The sequence below is a fragment of the Sorghum bicolor genome, chromosome 8, assembly GCF_000003195.3.
Source record: "Sorghum bicolor cultivar BTx623 chromosome 8, Sorghum_bicolor_NCBIv3, whole genome shotgun sequence".
Taxonomy (NCBI): domain Eukaryota; kingdom Viridiplantae; phylum Streptophyta; class Magnoliopsida; order Poales; family Poaceae; genus Sorghum; species Sorghum bicolor.
The window spans coordinates 40,634,258-40,640,297 of record NC_012877.2 but is presented as its reverse complement, the minus strand read 5'-3'; positions in this window follow the sequence as shown (position 1 = coordinate 40,640,297).

The following is a 6,040-nucleotide window of genomic DNA, read 5'->3' as shown; positions in this document are numbered from 1 at the left end:
GTGGAGACGGTACTTGTTGTGTCTGAGCTTCTAGTGAAGAAGGGGATGATTCCACTTGAATCAGTGACCCTGGGGGAGGAGGAGGCGTTGTTGTTCTCTGACGCTTCGCTTGTGACTTGGTACTCTTGGGACCTTTCTCGTTGCTTGGCTGGACTAGGGGGCATCGGCAGTCGTTTTGGTACTTCTGGTCTTTGCCGATTTGCCTGTTTGCTGATATAACGATAAAAGTTTTATAAGTACAAGTGTAATAGAGTATTGATGAGGTTCTGGTTGAAATAGTAAAAAGTTACCTATGAAGTTCCCATGCCAGCCGATGTGTCCTGAAAATTGTGTAAATTTAAGAATGGAATCAGTATAAGTTGAAGAATTCAAGGATTTACCTTGAAAGCTTGTGCCAAAGCAGTGGCAGCTACCGACGGGGATGTTTTCGCTCGCCTGGTGGTGATTTTCTTGAAACGCACGCCCCGGTGCATTAAAGCCGCCAAACTCGGAGCGTTGTTGCCGATCAAAGAGACTGGGCCCGATGGAAGGAGTTCGATTGGCCTGCCATTTCTGCTAATTGATGGTGGTGTATCATCGATCTGTATAAAACAAAGAAATTAAGTTGCCGATAGAAAATTAAAGTGAAAGAATTGAAACATCGGTTAAAATACTTACACTATTATCGGGGACTTTGTATTTGGGGTCAATCATACCACGGTATGTGAGGGCCGATCTGCAGAACAAATGCTCTTTCCACTCCTCTCACCACTGTTTGTATGCCTGAGTAATGAAGAGAGCCGGGATCCAAGCCGATAGATCAACATCTGTATCGGCGTTCGGCAGAAGTTGAGCTATTCTAATCCACTCAAGATTGCTGGTGATGGTCTCCCTCGACTTTACCACATCGGCATAGCAAAGTCCAATCGGTAGCTGTCCAAAGGCTAGCTGACGAGCTAGTGCCGATGGATTGTAGAACTCATAGGTCAGATTGGAAGCTTTCCCACTACTAAAGAAATTTAATGGTATGGCCCTTGGGGTGATAATTGCCATCATCACATCACGGTCCTTGTTGAGAGTATCATTGAAGGGATGGAAAGTCAGGGGAAATTTGGTGTCTGGATCTTCATATGGCATCCATGCCCGTTGTTCTCTGGTCAGACCTTCATAGAGAGTCTGAAAGAATCGGCTAACCTGGTCTTCATTACCACCAGTGCTAGGTAAGACTATGGCAGCTTCGCCAAAGTTCAAGGGGGAACGAGTTGCTGAATCTTCTTCATCCAATTCATAATCCTCGGCTATGTCCCTAGGGAAGCGTTGTGCAAAGAGGTCGAATTCAAGGCGTTTGTGCATGTGGAGACTAAGCCACATGTTGATAAACCACCAAGGACCTCCTAAGTTTCCGATGGATTGACCTATCAGAAGTTTCTTGGCTACCTGGTGGAGGAGGTGATAAGCAGAGCGGGGCAAGTATCGGCCAAGAGTAAATCGGCCACCATTGGTTAATTTTTCTGCTGCTGATAAGTAAACAGAGGTTGGTCCTGCCGATCGGCCATAGAATACAAACTTATCCAACCACATATTTAGGAAAGTGGTCTGTTCCTTTGCACTGACAGGTCCTGTTTTTCGGTACTTCTGAATGTACCCAGACCAACTGCCGATAGCATGAGTTTCTACCTTAGAACTGGGTTTGGTGTCAAATATATGGCTGTTATCGGCAGTGGATATGTCTAAGCCGGTGAGCATGAGTACATCGGCAAGTGTAGGAGAAGCAGGGCCACGGCCAAACACAAAAGCATTGAGCGTGTCTGACCAAAAGTATGAAGCAGTAATTAACAGTAACTCATTCCTCTCCATATTGGCAAGAGACAATCTAATGCAGTGGTCTAACTTCCACTCGCCCCATTGAACCTCATTTGAATGGCTGACTCTCAGGAACCAATCCTTCCATCCCTTTGTAGGAGTGAGCCAGGAACTGAAGGCATCTTTCCATAGATCTAGGGAGAAGTTTTCAGCTCTAAAGGGGATTCTGTTTGTCTATGCGTTTATTGGATCGGTGGGATCTGGATTTCCTAGCGAGCCAAGACATTGGAGGTGAGGTTGATCGGTAGGAATTATGATCTTATCGGCCAAATCCTAAAAGTTTTTGAGGATAAAAGAAAGAACAAAAAGAAAAAAGGAGTATTCAGTAAAAGGAATTGCAGATGAACAGGAATACAACAAGAGTGCGGAAAAAGAAGGGTGGTAAACTGACCTCAGGAACGACAAAGTTGATGGCCATTTCCTCGCAAGGAAGAAGATCGAAGACTTGGTGGATTGGTTAAGAAGGCCTTTGTTGAAGTTCTTGGAATCCTCGGGTGGTGCCGCCGCTAGGAAAGTAGATTTTGGGCTGTAGAATGATAAGATGGAGGAGGAGTACCGGAGAAGGAAGTATTTATGGGACAAATCGGGCAGGGGCAAATCTGACTTATCTCTTTGCCGCATCCGTGAAATCCGAGGGTGTTCAGGTGGATATGGTAACTGTTCGCACGGTAATCAAGGGATTGCGCAGGTGATTTGACAGCAAGCGGTCATGATTTTGAAGATATTCCACTGTACAAGATCTCTTGGTCGGTTCATCGGCAGTTCCCTCTAACGGTAATATTGCCGATGGGCGCATAAAGTGGAGAGATTCGGTTCGGGAGGTTGAGGAATTCGAGGAATCTGCAGGAGAATCGGGCCAATGTTGTTTGGATTTAACGGCCGATTACCAAATTGGGAGAATTAATTGCGGAAAGGCATCATTACTGCAGAGAATTTCGGAGCATTAATGATTTTATACTCCGAAATTGGAGGCATGTGTTGACACCGTTTTTGACATGTATCTTTTGACGCGTACCTGGGGTTAGTAAAGTATAGATCGGTAGATGAAGCAATGGTAATTAGTCTACAGGGAAGTTGCCGATGAAGATAGTTGCCGATGGGGAAACAACTAAATGTGACTAAGTCCAGAGGTGGTGACGTGTTCATGCCGATGACCAGTATCAATGTTTGCCGATGGCCACAACAGGAGGTCTGCCGATGACTCTAAAGAAAAGCGTGGAGGTTGTCGATTGATCTCTGGCGACGCCCCGGTCAGCTACAAGGGGGTAGTTTTATGCTTTCCTTAGTCATTAGAATTCGTTTTGTGTACGGGTTCTGTTTAATTTGGAATTTCAGTCCTAGTCGTGTCTGGTTGTAGCTCTTTGGACAGGGTATAAATGTAGACCCTAGGGCAATGTAATGAGATATTAATCAATCAATCAAACACAAGTTTTTACTCATATTCTAGCATCTACTTTTTCGATGACTTCGTCATATTTTCTTTTTACTACGAGTTCTTAGGAATTAGTCGAGTCAAACTCGACGCGTTCTCAAGTTTCGCATGAGCACCTCTTGGCCGTGACATCCGGGCGCATCGCTGTTGTCGGGACCAAAGTGTTCGAGTTACCACCTTTGTCGATTGTAAGGTCAAATCGGCTGGCACGCCTTAACGTTTGAATCGGGTATTAGCCCTTTGTGTTTGTAGATCAGCTTTTGCACCAACAGTATTCAAGGGTTATCGTTTTTAATCCCGTATGAGGGCGTAACAAATGCATCTAGCTTGGTTTGTAGCATTATCACTTATTGAGATGCATAGGTAGACATAGTCTAATCAGGGGTCACGGCAGGCTCTTAAAATATGGATAGTGGACACACTCATCGGGGCAACCTCAAGGAACAAAGAAAAAATAAGGAAATAAAAGAAATAAAGAACAACTACTTGAGCTGGCATTGATCTTATATAACTATGCAAAGAATTGTTAGTAGAACATCTAATCAATATAACTAGAGTTAGAACTAAGTCTGAGGCTCTGGGAGATCCCCGCAGCCGGACATCCAGCCGATAGGGACTTTACAGAACTCCTACCGGAATACCTGATCGTGGGGGAATACCAGGGATGACAGGGCTATCACTACCCTGCCACCTACCCCTCTACCCAAAAGATACCCTCACATCCGCTAATCTCCGCATACCCGAGCACCTCGCTCGTGAAATGGAAACGACTCCTAGCCTCCCGGGACCCCAACCCTTCGGATTGACAGGCTCGGCTAAGAGTGGCCATCACATCCCAACGAACCATTACTCGAATCCTAATCCTTTGTCTATTCATACTAATTCGATGAATGACGAAGAACAAGGATGAACACATCAAGAACATAGCACAAGAACTAAGAACTAGTTCATATACTATGAACAAGATATGAACATAACTATACTCTAGTCCAATTGGATAATCATATAAATAAGATAAGAACATGCTCATGGAGGAGAACTGAATTGTATTCATACCAAGAAGCTCTAAGATCCTCCAAGGAGACAAGCTCTGCTTGCTAGCTTTGCCTTGCTCTACTACTGAATCTAAACTAAAGAACAAGTGTACAAATGTGAGGTGTATTGCTCCAAATGATGGTGTGTGTTGAATGGTGTGGAGCCATCTATTTATAGCCCAACAAGGAAGGTTCATGGCAATCTAAATTTGGTACGAGGTGAAACTGTCCTATGCATACCGCCATGCAACCTCCTAAAAAAGGTGGGACCGAGTTGCCGCCACGTGGGGTGCACCCGCACCAGGGTGCGGCCGCACCACTGGTGGGCCCCCTTGGCCACCGTCTTCGTGTGGTCGGTTCATCTCTGGGCCCCCCTGGGCACCGCCTTCGTATGATCCAGTTTGGTGTTTTGGTGGGCTTTTCCATTTATCTTTGATTTGCGCCTTTTCTGAATACGCTTTCTTGAAGTGTGCTTTTGCGTCTTTCCACGAGTCATACTTGAATTTGATATTTGCAACAAAACTTGTGGAAAGGTTAGTTCAAAGCCCTACCATCTATTTATTTTATTTATTAAAGTGATGTTTATAATTATAAGATAAGGGGTACCAACAACCGTGTCGACGGGCTCAGGAGTCGGTGCCTTGACGACAGCTCCTGTGTTGAGGTCGACAGACGGCTCGAGAAGATCTCTTGAGAACGCGTCTGGCGGGATAGTGCCTCGAGTGGATGTGATCTTGGCAAGCTCATCAACCACTTCATTGTATCGTCGGGCGATGTGGTTGAGCTCGAGGCCATGGAACTTGTCTTCCAGCATGCGCACTTCTTTGCAGTAAGCCTCCATTTTTGGGTCGTGACAGCTCGAGGCTTTCATGACTTGGTCGATGACTAGCTGAGAATCACCTCGGACATCGAGGCATTGGACCCCGAGTTCGATAGGGATCCTTAACCCGTGGACGAGGGCCTCGTACTCTGTGACATTGTTAGACGCCGCAAAATGTATTCAAATTACAGACCTCATGTGGATGCCAAGAGGCGTGATGAATAGCAAGCCTGCCCAAGCTCCCATCTTCATGAGCGACCCATCGAAGTAGATCGTCCAGAGTTCAGCCTGGACCTAAGCAGGTGGGAGCTGGGTGTCTGTCCATTCTACGATGAAGTCCGCCAGTGCTTGGGACTTGATGGCTTTGCGAGGCGCATATGTGAGGGCCTCCCAGTGGAAAGGACAAGACCATTTGGCGATCCTCCCATTGGCCTCTAGATTCTAGATGATCTCGCCAAGTGGAAAGGACGAGACCACCGTGATCGGATGCCCAAGAAAATAGTGTTGCAGCTTGTGTCGAGCGAGAATGACCATAGATAAGTTTTTGGATTTAGGGTATCATACCATTGTTTCTGAGAGCACCTCGCTGATGAAGTAGACCGGCCACTGGACCAGGAGCGCGTGCCCCTCCTTTGGCCTTTCAACCACTACAGCTGTGCTAATGACCTAGGTCATTGCCGCAACGTCGAGGAGCAGAGGTTCTACGGTTCGAGGGGGCACTAGGATCAGAGCAGTGGTCAACATCCTCTTAAGCTTGTCGAGAGCTTATTCAGCCACGACGGTTCACGCAAAGCGCCTAGCTTTCTTCAAGAGCTGGTATAGTGGCAGCGCTTTTCCCCCCAGCCGTGAGATGAAACGGCTAAGTGCCGCCAGACATCCCATCACTTTTTGTACGCCCTTGACGTCTCGAAT